The sequence below is a fragment of the Salvelinus alpinus genome, chromosome 17 (genome assembly GCF_045679555.1).
Source record: "Salvelinus alpinus chromosome 17, SLU_Salpinus.1, whole genome shotgun sequence".
Lineage (NCBI taxonomy): Eukaryota > Metazoa > Chordata > Actinopteri > Salmoniformes > Salmonidae > Salvelinus > Salvelinus alpinus.
Genome location: NC_092102.1, coordinates 52,207,924 through 52,220,675, shown reverse-complemented (window position 1 = coordinate 52,220,675; position 12,752 = coordinate 52,207,924). Strand labels below are relative to the sequence as shown.

General features: G+C 47.4%; 1 pseudogene; it reads right to left on the bottom strand.

Annotated features, from left to right (window-relative positions):
- The window catches only part of LOC139541901 (coiled-coil domain-containing protein 120-like), a 35,852-nt pseudogene that overhangs the window by 21,282 nt on the left and 1,818 nt on the right, over positions 1–12,752 (bottom strand).

The following is a 12,752-nucleotide window of genomic DNA, read 5'->3' as shown; positions in this document are numbered from 1 at the left end:
TTAACATGATGGACCAGGACAACACAACATGTTAACATGATGGACCAGGACAACACAACATGTTAACATGATGGACCAGGACAACACAACATGTTAACATGATGGACCAGGACAACACAACATGTTAACATGATGGACCAGGACACCACAACATGTTAACATGATGGACCAGGACACCACAACATGTTAACATGATGGACCAGGACAACACAACATGTTAACATGATGGACCAGGACAACACAACATGTTAACATGATGGACCAGGACAACACAACATGTTAACATGATGGACCAGGACAACACAACATGTTAACATGATGGACCAGGACAACACAACATGTTAACATGATGGACCAGGACACCACAACATGTTAACATGATGGACCAGGACAACACAACATGTTAACATGATGGACCAGGACACCACAACATGTTAACATGATGGACCAGGACAACACAACATGTTAACATGATGGACCAGGACAACACAACATGTTAACATGATGGACCAGGACAACACAACATGTTAACATGATGGACCAGGACAACACAACATGTTAACATGATGGACCAGGACAACACAACATGTTAACATGATGGACCAGGACAACACAACATGTTAACATGATGGACCAGGACAACACAACATGTTAACATGATGGACCAGGACAACACAACATGTTAACATGATGGACCAGGACAACACAACATGTTAACATGATGGACCAGGACACCACAACATGTTAACATGATGGACCAGGACAACACAACATGTTAACATGATGGACCAGGACAACACAACATGTTAACATGATGGACCAGGACAACACAACATGTTAACATGATGGACCAGGACAACACAACATGTTAACATGATGGACCAGGACAACACAACATGTTAACATGATGGACCAGGACAACACAACATGTTAACATGATGGACCAGGATAACACAACATGTTAACATGATGGACCAGGATAACACAACATGTTAACATGATGGACCAGGACAACACAACATGTTAACATGATGGACCAGGACAACACAACATGTTAACATGATGGACCAGGATAACACAACATGTTAACATGATGGACCAGGACAACACAACATGTTAACATGATGGACCAGGACAACACAACATGTTAACATGATGGACCAGGACACCACAACATGTTAACATGATGGACCAGGACAACACAACATGTTAACATGATGGACCAGGACAACACAACATGTTAACATGATGGACCAGGACAACACAACATGTTAACATGATGGACCAGGACAACACAACATGTTAACATGATGGACCAGGACACCACAACATGTTAACATGATGGACCAGGACAACACAACATGTTAACATGATGGACCAGGACAACACAACATGTTAACATGATGGACCAGGACAACACAACATGTTAACATGATGGACCAGGACAACACAACATGTTAACATGATGGACCAGGACACCACAACATGTTAACATGATGGACCAGGACAACTCCAGTAGGGATAACACAACATGTTAACATGATGGACCAGGACACCACAACATGTTAACATGATGGACCAGGATAACACAACATGTTAACATGATGGACCAGGACAACACAACATGTTAACATGATGGACCAGGACACCACAACATGTTAACATGATGGACCAGGACACCACAACATGTTAACATGATGGACCAGGACAACACAACATGTTAACATGATGGACCAGGACAGCACAACATGTTAACATGATGGACCAGGATAACACAACATGTTAACATGATGGACCAGGACAACACAACATGTTAACATGATGGACCAGGACAACACAACATGTTAACATGATGGACCAGGACAACACAACATGTTAACATGATGGACCAGGATAACACAACATGTTAACATGATGGACCAGGACAACACAACATGTTAACATGAAGGACCAGGACAACACAACATGTTAACATGAAGGACCAGGACAACACAACATGTTAACATGATGGACCAGGACACCACAACATGTTAACATGATGGACCAGGACAACACAACATGTTAACATGATGGACCAGGACACCACAACATGTTAACATGATGGACCAGGACAACACAACATGTTAACATGATGGACCAGGACAGCACAACATGTTAACATGATGGACCAGGACAGCACAACATGTTAACATGATGGACCAGGATAACACAACATGTTAACATGATGGACCAGGACAACACAACATGTTAACATGATGGACCAGGACAACACAACATGTTAACATGATGGACCAGGACACCACAACATGTTAACATGATGGACCAGGACAACACAACATGTTAACATGATGGACCAGGATAACACAACATGTTAACATGATGGACCAGGACAACACAACATGTTAACATGATGGACCAGGACAACTCCAGTAGGGATAACACAACATGTTAACATGATGGACCAGGACACCACAACATGTTAACATGATGGACCAGGATAACACAACATGTTAACATGATGGACCAGGACACCACAACATGTTAACATGATGGACCAGGACAACACAACATGTTAACATGATGGACCAGGACAACTCCAGTAGGGATAACACAACATGTTAACATGATGGACCAGGACAACACAACATGTTAACATGATGGACCAGGACACCACAACATGTTAACATGATGGACCAGGACAACACAACATGTTAACATGATGGACCAGGACAACACAACATGTTAGATAACATTTTTTTTTTCTTTCAGTGAGACAAACCTGTATGAATATAGGATTGATTAGAGGGAGAGGTCGACTGTCAGGATTAAGATATAGGGTTGATTAGAGGGAGAGGTCGACTGTCAGGATTAAGATATAGGGTTGATTAGAGGGAGAGGTAGACTGTCAGGATAAAGATATAGGGTTGATTAGAGGGAGAGGTAGACTGTCAGGATTAAGATATAGGGTTGATTAGAGGGAGAGGTAGACTGTCAGGATTAAGATATAGGGTTGATTAGAGGGAGAGGTCGACTGTCAGAATTATGATATAGGATTGAGTTCCAGCCCTAGTGTGTGACATAGCCCCTCTAGTTTGTGACATAGCCCCTCTACTTCCCAGCCCTAGTGTGTGACATAGCCCCTCTAGTGTGTGACATAGCCCCCCTAGTTTGTGACATAGCCCCTCTAGTGTGTGACATAGCCCCTCTAGTTTGTGACATAGCCCCTCTAGTCCCAGCCCTAGTGTGTGACATTGCCCCTCTAGTTCCCAGCCCTAGTGTGTGACATAGCCCCTCTAGTCCCAGCCCTAGTGTGTGACATAGCCCCTCTAGTTCCCAGCCCTAGTGTGTGACATAGCCCCTCTAGTCCCAGCCCTAGTGTGTGACATAGCCCCTCTAGTTCCCAGCCCTAGTGTGTGACATAGCCCCTCTACTTCCCAGCCCTAGTTTGTGACATAGCCCCTCTAGTCCCAGCCCTAGTGTGTGACATAGCCCCTCTAGTTCCCAGCCCTAGTGTGTGACATAGCCCCTCTAGTCCCAGCCCTAGTGTGTGACATAGCCCCTCTAGTCCCAGCCCTAGTGTGTGACATAGCCCCTCTACTTCCCAGCCCTAGTTTGTGACATAGCCCCTCTACTTCCCAGCCCTAGTTTGTGACATAGCCCCTCTAGTTGGTGACATTGCCCCTCTAGTTCCCAGCCCTAGTGTGTGACATAGCCCCTCTAGTCCCAGCCCTAGTGTGTGACATAGCCCCTCTAGTCCCAGCCCTAGTGTGTGACATAGCCCCTCTAGTCCCAGCCCTAGTGTGTGACATAGCCCCTCTACTTCCCAGCCCTAGTGTGTGACATAGCCCCTCTAGTCCCAGCCCTAGTGTGTGACATAGCCCCTCTAGTCCCAGCCCTAGTGTGTGACATAGCCCCTCTAGTCCCAGCCCTAGTGTGTGACATAGCCCCTCTACTTCCCAGCCCTAGTGTGTGACATAGCCCCTCTAGTCCCAGCCCTAGTGTGTGACATAGCCCCTCTACTTCCCAGCCCTAGTGTGTGACATAGCCCCTCTACTTCCCAGCCCTAGTTTGTGACATAGCCCCTCTAGTCCCAGCCCTAGTGTGTAACATAGCCCCTCTACTTCCCAGCCCTAGTGTGTAACATAGCCCCTCTACTTCCCAGCCCTAGTGTGTAACATAGCCCCTCTACTTCCCAGCCCTAGTGTGTGACATAGCCCCTCTAGTGTGTGACATAGCCCCTCTACTTCCCAGCCCTAGTGTGTAACATAGCCCCTCTACTTCCCAGCCCTAGTGTGTGACATAGCCCCTCTAGTGTGTGACATAGCCCCTCTACTTCCCAGCCCTAGTGTGTAACATAGCCCCTCTACTTCCCAGCCCTAGTGTGTGACATAGCCCCTCCAGTTTGTGACACAGCCCCTCTAGTAAATTAATATAATCTCTATGGTCTGAAGTACCTTTCTGTTAGAAAGGGAATCTGAAACGCAGTGGCACCCAAAAGCATAATCAATGCTCTAACTCCCCCTTGCGCTGGTCTGGAGCAACAAAGTGGTGTACGGTACTAAACCACAAATTACCTCTAAGTCCCATGGTCTAAACTCTTTTAAAGGAGAGCCTCGCTGTACCCAGGGTGGGTCTCTGACCTGGTTTTTCAGTGTGACTGTAGCCAACATGAACATACAAGACATTGACATTATTACACACAGATGGAAACAGAGCCCAGTGGAGGGAGAGATGGATGGAGAGAGAGATTAACAGAGGGATGGAGAGAGAGAGGAACAGAGGGATGGAGAGAGAGATTAACAGAGGGATGGAGAGAGAGAGGAACAGAGGGATGGAGAGAGAGATTAACAGAGGGATGAAGAGAGAGAGGAATAGAGGGATGCAGAAAGAGAGGAACAGAGGGATGAAGAGAGAGAGGAATAGAGGGATGAAGAAAGAGAGGAACAGAGGGATGAAGAGAGAGAGGAATAGAGGGATGAAGAAAGAGAGGAATAGAGGGATGAAGAGAGAGAGGAATAGAGGGATGAAGAAAGAGAGGAACAGAGGGATGAAGAGAGAGAGGAATAGAGGGATGAAGAAAGAGAGGAACAGAGGGATGAAGAGAGAGAGGAATAGAGGGATGAAGAAAGAGAGGAACAGAGGGATGAAGAGAGAGAGGAATAGAGGGATGAAGAAAGAGAGGAACAGAGGGATGAAGAGAGAGAGGAATAGAGGGATGAAGAAAGAGAGGAACAGAGGGATGAAGAGAGAGAGGAATAGAGGGATGGAGAGAGAGAGGAACAGAGGGATGGAGCGAGAGATGAATAGAGGGATGGAGAGAGAGAGGAACAGAGGGATGGAGAGAGACATGAATAGAGGGATGGAGAGAGAGATGAATAGAGGGATGGAGAGAGAGATGAATAGAGGGATGGAGAGAGAGATGAATAGAGGGATGGAGAGAGAGATGAATAGAGGGATGGAGAGAGAGAGGAACAGAGGGATGGAGAGAGAGATGAATAGAGGGATGGAGAGAGAGATGAATAGAGGGATGGAGAGAGAGATGAATAGAGGGATGGAGAGAGAGATGAATAGAGGGATGGAGAGAGAGATGAATAGAGGGATGGAGAGAGAGATGAATAGAGGGATGGAGAGAGAGATGAATAGAGGGATGGAGAGAGAGAGGAACAGAGGGATGGAGAGAGACATGAATAGAGGGATGGAGAGAGAGAGGATCAGAGGGATGGAGAGAGAGATGAATAGAGGGATGGAGAGAGAGAGGATCAGAGGGATGGAGAGAGAGATGAATAGAGGGATGGAGAGAGAGATGAATAGAGGGATGGAGAGAGAGATGAATAGAGGGATGGAGAGAGAGAGGAACAGAGGGATGGAGAGAGACATGAATAGAAGGATGGAGAGAGAGAGAAATAGAGGGATGGAGAGAGAGATGAATAGAGGGATGGAGAGAGAGATGAATAGAGGGATGGAGAGAGAGATGAATAGAGGGATGGAGAGAGAGATGAATAGAGGGATGGAGAGAGAGAGGAATAGAGGGATGGAGAGAGAGAGGAACAGAGGGATGGAGAGAGAGATGAATAGAGGGATGGAGAGAGATTAATAGAGGGATGGAGAGAGAGATTAATAGAGGGATGGAGAGAGAGATTAATAGAGGGATGGAGAGAGAGATTAATAGAGGGATGGAGAGAGAGAGGAAAAGTAAGGCCCAGAAGACGGGTGGAGGGAGGAGGATGTGGGATGAAGGGATAGAGAGAGGTAGCTCCGAATGATGAAAGAGTGGAAAGACAAAGGGATGTCAGAAAGATGAATGAAGGGAGGAAGAGAGGAGGAGAAAGATGAGGAAGGGAGGAAGAGAGTGGGAGAAAGATGAGGAAGGGAGGAAGAGAGGAGGAGAAATATGAGGAAGGGAGGAAGAGAGTGGGAGAAAGATGAGGAAGGGAGCGAGAGAGGAGGAGAAAGATGAGGAAGGGAGCGAGAGAGGAGGAGAAAGATGAGGAAGGGAGCGAGAGAGGAGGAGAGGTAGGGAGAATAAGGTGATTAGAAATTATGTTGATGTTTCTCAGAGGGCCACAATGAGACAGATGAGAGAGGGAGAGAGACACAAGGAGAGGGGGGTGAGAGAGGGAGAGAGACACAAGGAGAGGGGGGTGAGAGAGGGAGAGAGACAGATAGAGGGAGAGACACAGAGAGGGAGAGAGACAGAGAGAGGGGGGTGAGAGAGGGGGAGAGACATAGAGAGGAGTGTGAGAGAGGGAGAGAGACAGAGAGACGCAAGGAGAGGGGGGTGCACAGACAGACAGACAGACAGACAGACAGACAGACAGACAGACAGACAGACAGACATGACTGCAATCTTCTACATTGCAGTCATACTGCACAGAATCACTGATCTACAAATCACCTTGCATCCCCAACAAGGCAACAGTAAACATGTCGTCCACCACGAATGACGCAGCTGAAAGTGGTGTCTGCATCATGTTATGGGTATGCTTGTAATCGCTTGTAGGTTTTTGGGATTTTTTTTTTTTTTTTGAATAGAGCTAAGCACAGGCCAAATCCTAGAGGAAAACCTGGTTCAGTCTGCTTTCCAAAAGACACATGAATTCCCCTTTCAGCAGGACAATAACCTAAAACACAGGGTTTAACAACCTAGTCACAGCTCTGACTTATATCGACGTGAAGATATATGACAAGACCTGAAAATGGTTGTCTAGCAACGATCAACACCCAATTTGACTGAGCTGAGGAATAACGGGCAAATGTTGCACAATCCAGGTGTGAAAATCTGTTAGACTCACAGCCAGAAAGACTCACAGCCAGAAAGACTCACAGCCAGAAAGACTCACAGCTGTAATCGCTGGCAAAGTTGCTTCTACAAAGTATTGACTCAGTGGTGCACATGCTTATGTAAATTAGATATTTCTGTATTTCCTTTTCAATACATTTGCACAAATTTATAAAAAACACATTTTCACTTTGTCATTATGGGTTATTGCGTGTAGGTTGGGTGATCAATTAAATCTATTTGATCCAATTTGAATTCTGTCTGTAACACAACAAAATGTAGAATAAGTGAAATACTCTCTGAAGGCGCTGTATGCAGAGCATTTAGCTGGGGGGGCCGGTTAATGAAAGCTCTGGCTAATGAACGTTACGATGTGATAAGAGGGGCAGGTTAGTTATCTGATTCTGTCCGTAGGGAACCTTATTCCTCACTGGAACAACAGTAAACACGTCGTCCCCCACGAATGATGCAGCCCCCTTGGGCCAATCATAGTCATTTGATTACCATAGTGTCCCCCTTGGGCCAATCATAGTCATTCGATTACCATAGTGTCCCCCTTGGGCCAATCATAGTCATTTGATTACCATAGTGTCCCCCTTGGGCCAATCATAGTCATTTGATTACCATAGTGTCCCCCTTGGGCCAATCATAGTCATTTGATTACCATAGTGTCCCCCTTGGGCCAATCATAGTCATTTGATTACCATAGTGTCCCCCTTGGGCCAATCATAGTCATTTGATTACCATAGTGTCCCCCTTGGGCCAATCATAGTCATTTGATTACCATAGTGTCCCCCTTGGGCCAATCATAGTAATTTAGTAAATGCCTGATCCTCTCAAATACCCTGATTGGTGTAGACTCTAGAGTCAAGATCATTTTCGCAGTCAAAAAGCAAGCCCAGATCTATAGGTCAGATTTTTTTAAATTAAACATGAAAAACTTAACATTAACCTAATAAAAACTGTTCTGTAGGAATGAGGTTTGTGCAGTATGCCTGATACATTATCACAGCATATTGACTAAATGCCTGGATCGCCAATATTGTTCTTCATCTATTTAAAAACTCGAGCTTTGATAGTAAAATAGTTGCTGTAGCACTTGCGAGGCACAGCTGAGCGTAAATTGAAATAATTTGCAAATAATTATATTTTTTATTTTTCTGGACTGATGGTCATGGTTCTGACGCAGGGAACTCTGGGAAAAATTAGGTCAAATCGGAGCTCTAGAAATATGAGTTTCCGAGTTTGATGACCGTTCAAAGGGATTTTCCTCAGTCGGATCTCGTTGTTTTCCCCCGAGTTCCCAGCTGTCTTGAGATTCCCGAGTTCCCAGCTGTCCTGAGATTCCCGAGTTCCCAGCTGTCCTGAGATTCCCGAGTTCCCAGCTGTCTTGAGATTCCCGAGTTCCCAGCTGTCCTGAGATTCCCGAGTTCCCAGCTGTCTTGAGATTCCCGAGTTCCCAGCTGTCTTGAGATTCCCGAGTTCCCAGCTGTCTTTAGATTCCCGAGTTCCCAGCTGTCTTTAGATTCCCGAGTTCCCAGCTGTCTTTAGATTCCCGAGTTCCCAGCTGTCTTTGGAGTCCCGAGTTCCCAGCTGTCTTTAGAGTCCCGAGTTCCCAGCTGTCCTGAGATTCCCGAGTTCCCAGCTGTCCTGAGATTCCCGAGTTCCCAGCTGTCTTGAGATTCCCGAGTTCCCAGCTGTCTTGAGATCCCCAGTTCCCAGCTGTCTTTAGATTCCCGAGTTCCCAGCTGTCTTTAGATTCCCGAGTTCCCAGCTGTCTTTAGAGTCCCGAGTTCCCAGCTGTCCTGAGATTCCCGAGTTCCCAGCTGTCTTGAGATTCCCGAGTTCCCAGCTGTCTTGAGATTCCTGAGTTCCCAGTTGTCTTTAGATTCCTGAGTTCCCAGCTGTCTTTAGATTTCTGAGTCCCCAGCTGTCTTGAGATTCCCGAGTTCCCAGCTGTCTTGAGATTCCCGAGTTCCCAGCTGTCTTGAGATTCCCGAGTTCCCAGCTGTCTTGAGATTCCTGAGTTCCCAGCTGTCTTTAGATTCCTGAGTTCCCAGTTGTTTTGAACACTTCATTAGTCTCAGTGAAAGGAGAGAGAGAGCAGCATAGGGTCTGCTCTCAACGGTCCCTGCTCTCTTCACCTGAGAGGTGACACCGTCTTCCACCTGATGGGCGCACTGCATCTGTGACCAGAGAAAGGGAAATTCTCCTCGATATTAAAATAGACACGACGAGCTGCTAATAATAATAAAAACACAGGCCTATCGATACGAAGTAGAGCAATGTATTATGTTTTGTAATAGTGTAAAGCAGTGATGACAGTGCTGAATAAAAACATAGACATGAACTCATAAACAGCTGCTCTACGCTGAATTCTTAGACAGTCTCTCTCTGGTCACGGTTTTAAAAGTTATGAAATCTCACGTTGGCTAGTGTCAAACTTTGCTGTGGCTGGGGTCGTGGAAGCTGTAGGTAGGCACGGTGATTTGAGCCATCCGATTGGCCAGAGCAGTAGAGCGCACTCGAATTACCCGGTAGGAAATGGATCAAAATGGGAAAACGTTGAGTATCCGGTACACAGGGCTTCTGAATCAAGTGCACCTACGGCCAACAGGGCTTCTGAATCAAGTGCACCTACCGCCAACAGGGCTTCTGAATCAAGTGCACCTACCGCCAACAGGGCTTCTGAATCAAGTGCACCTACCGCCAACAGGGCTTCTGAATCAAGTGCACCTACCACCAACAGGGCTTTTGAATGAAGTGTACCTACCACCAACAGGGCTTCTGAATCAAGGGCTTCTGAATCAAGTGCACCTACCGCCAACAGGGCTTCTGAATCAAGTGCACCTACCACCAACAGGGCTTTTGAATGAAGTGTACCTACCACCAACAGGGCTTCTGAATCAAGTGCACCTACCGCCAACAGGGCTTCTGAATCAAGTGCACCTACCACCAAAAGGGCTTCTGAATCAAGTGCACCTACCGCCAACAGGGCTTTTGAATGAAGTGTACCTACCGCCAACAGGGCTTTTGAATGAAGTGTACCTACCACCAACAGGGCTTTTGAATCAAGTGCACCTACCGCCAACAGGGCTTCTGAATCAAGTGCACCTACAACCAAAAGGGCTTCTGAATCAAGTGCACCTACCGCCAACAGGGCTTCTGAATCAAGTGCACCTACCACCAACAGGGCTTTTGAATGAAGTGCACCTACCGCCAACAGGGCTTTTGAATCAAGTGCACCTACCACCAACAGGGCTTTTGAATCAAGTGCACCTACCGCCAACAGGGCTTCTGAATCAAGTGCACCTACAACCAAAAGGGCTTCTGAATCAAGTGCACCTACCGCCAACAGGGCTTCTGAATCAAGTGCACCTACCACCAACAGGGCTTTTGAATGAAGTGCACCTACCGCCAACAGGGCTTTTGAATCAAGTGCACCTACCACCAACAGGGCTTTTGAATCAAGTGCACCTACCACCAACAGGGCTTTTGAATCAAGTGCACCTACCACCAACAGGGCTTTTGAATCAAGTGCACCTACCACCAACAGGGCTTTTGAATCAAGTGCACCTACCACCAACAGGGCTTTTGAATGAAGTGCACCTACCACCAACAGGGCTTTTGAATCAAGTGCACCTACCACCAACAGGGCTTTTGAATCAAGTGCACCTACCACCAACAGGGCTTTTGAATCAAGTGCACCTACCGCCAACAGGGATTTTGAATGAAGTGCACCTACCGCCAACAGGGCTTTTGAATCAAGTGCACCTACCACCAACAGGGCTTTTGAATCAAGTGCACCTACCGCCAACAGGGCTTCTGAATCAAGTGCACCTACCACCAACAGGGCTTCTGAATCAAGTGCACCTACCACCAACAGGGCTTTTGAATCAAGTGCACCTACCGCCAACAGGGCTTTTGAATGAAGTGCACCTACCGCCAACAGGGCTTTTGAATGAAGTGCACCTACCGCCAACAGGGCTTTTGAATCAAGTGCACCTACCACCAACAGGGCTTTTGAATCAAGTGCACCTACCGCCAACAGGGCTTCTGAATCAAGTGCACCTACCACCAACAGGGCTTTTGAATCAAGTGCACCTACCGCCAACAGGGCTTCTGAATCAAGTGCACCTACCGCCAACAGGGCTTCTGAATCAAGTGCACCTACCGCCAACAGGGCTTCTGAATCAAGTGCACCTACCGCCAACAGGGCTTCTGAATCAAGTGCACCTACCACCAACAGGGCTTTTGAATCAAGTGCACCTACCGCCAACAGGGCTTCTGAATCAAGTGCACCTACCGCCAACAGGGCTTCTGAATCAAGTGCACCTACCGCCAACAGGGCTTCTGAATCAAGTGCACCTACCACCAACAGGGCTTCTGAATCAAGTGCACCTACCACCAACAGGGCTTCTGAATCAAGTGCACCTACCACCAACAGGGCTTCTGAATCAAGTGCACCTACCGCCAACAGGGCTTCTGAATCAAGTGCACCTACCACCAACAGGGCTTCTGAATCAAGTGCACCTACCACCAACAGGGCTTCTGAATCAAGTGCACCTACCGCCAACAGGGCTTCTGAATCAAGTGCACCTACCGCCAACAGGGCTTCTGAATCAAGTGCACCTACCGCCAACAGGGCTTCTGAATCAAGTGCACCTACCACCAACAGGGCTTCTGAATCAAGTGCACCTACCACCAACAGGGCTTCTGAATCAAGTGCACCTACCGCCAACAGGGCTTCTGAATCAAGTGCACCTACCGCCAACAGGGCTTCTGAATCAAGTGCACCTACCGCCAACAGGGCTTCTGAATCAAGTGCACCTACCACCAACAGGGCTTCTGAATCAAGTGCACCTACCACCAACAGGGCTTCTGAATCAAATGCACCTACCGCCAACAGGGCTTCTGAATCAAGTGCACCTACCGCCAACAGGGCTTCTGAATCAAGTGCACCTACCACCAACAGGGCTTCTGAATCAAGTGCACCTACCACCAACAGGGCTTCTGAATCAAGTGCACCTACCACCAACAGGGCATCTGAATCAAGTGCACCTACCGCCAACAGGGCTTCTGAATCAAGTGCACCTACCACCAACAGGGCTTCTGAATCAAGTGCACCTACCACCAACAGGGCTTCTGAATCAAGTGCACCTACCGCCAACAGGGCTTCTGAATCAAGTGCACCTACCACCAACAGGGCTTCTGAATCAAGTGCACCTACCGCCAACAGGGCTTCTGAATCAAGTGCACCTACCACCAACAGGGCTTCTGAATCAAGTGCACCTACCACCAACAGGGCTTCTGAATCAAGTGCACCTACCACCAACAGGGCTTCTGAATCAAGTGCACCTACCGCCAACAGGGCTTCTGAATCAAGTGCACCTACCACCAACAGGGCTTCTGAATCAAGTGCACCTACCGCCAACAGGGCTTCTGAATCAAGTGCACCTACCACCAACAGGGC